Consider the following 1,405-nt stretch of genomic DNA (forward strand, 5'->3'; position numbering starts at 1 on the left):
CGCCCGAACAGGGACTTGAACCCTGGGCCCTCAGATTAAAAGTCTGATGCTCTACCGACTGAGCTATCCGGGCTCTGAACGAAAATCGACACTGTCGGGATCCTCGCAAGTCACGTGTCTCTTGTGCCGAAGAGCAGTCATACCTGACCCGTCTGGGATGACCACTGACAGACATTATCCAGAAGCGACGGCACCACTCCCAGTAGAATGAGTGAGAAATACAGCATGACATGGGTAGTTAAGGGGCTCCCACAATCCATCTTTCCTCACATTACTGTTTTTTTTTCAATAGCATTTTGACCTTTTTTCACATTCAGATTTTTTTCACATTTAATAAAATCTTTTAATCAACAACATTAAAAAGAAAACAAATGGAACATTTTTTGGAACAATAATTAAAAAAAAACTTTCAATGCCTTGGTTGTATATGTGTGCACACCCTTTATAAAGGGAGTTGCAACAGTGCTGAAATCTAAAGAGCATTTCTGTAGAGAAAACAGCATTTTTTCTGCCTTGATGTTAAGCTTAGAAATTCTAAAGTCTTTTAGAAATTGTATTTCTTAACACCTTGCACAGCCTCCCGACAGACTAACAAATATTTTTGGGAGAAATTGGCTCACACACCGGAAGACACTAACGTTTATCTACGTTAGAGTATGTGAATAACAGTTTAACCGAAAAAGTTTGCAATTGTGATTTTGTTAAAATTGAATAAATCGTCTATCAACAGTTAGAAATTATTAAGAAATTGTTTTATTTCATAAACTATAAGACAATTAAGAGAGTTTATAGGTCATATCCGTCGCTTATGTTCTTTTAACTCTAGCGTTCAGGATCCAAACCCAGGTGCGGACCGTTGTGTTTCTTGAATCTCTTGTAATCATCAAAAGTCGATGTGTAGTCCTTCAGTACTTTCTCGAGTTGTGCCATGGATATTTTATACAATCAATACTTGTCATGCTCTTTTGCATTTTGCTTAACAAACGGAAAAAGTTCAAAGCGTGTTTGTGGCTGTGCTTCACATCTACACGAGAGCACTTGTAACAGTACAGGACACGTAGTGAAAAGTTCGTGAAGCTTTCAGTTTAGTGAGGAGTTCAGAAGGAGGATTCGCTCGATGAATGATCTCTCAAGAAATCCCGGGTGAGATTCAACAGGTGTTTTCTGCAACAGCCACGACAAGTGTGAAGCAATCTCTGGATTTCCTGAATTTGAACTAAATTATTAGTTCAAATAATTTAGTATTTAACAGAACTAAATGAGGTACATTTAAAACAACAGCGCAACTCTGCAGCACGTCGAGTGTGCCTGCATTTAATTGTGTAAACCTGGCTCTCTCTGAACACGAGCAAAGAGTTCTCACTCAACAGAAGATTGCGACGTGAGTACTGTAATATAAAGCACC

General features: G+C 38.7%; 1 non-coding gene across 1 annotated transcript; it reads right to left on the reverse strand.

The window, feature by feature from the left end:
- trnak-uuu (transfer RNA lysine (anticodon UUU)) lies at nucleotides 1–73 on the reverse strand. The gene has a single exon. It is a non-coding gene; the product is annotated as a tRNA-Lys (tRNA).
- Nucleotides 74–1,405: the final 1,332 nt, after the last annotated feature.

Source organism: Atractosteus spatula (assembly GCF_055471065.1).
Source record: "Atractosteus spatula isolate fAtrSpa1 chromosome 10 unlocalized genomic scaffold, fAtrSpa1.hap1 SUPER_10_unloc_17, whole genome shotgun sequence".
Lineage (NCBI taxonomy): Eukaryota > Metazoa > Chordata > Actinopteri > Semionotiformes > Lepisosteidae > Atractosteus > Atractosteus spatula.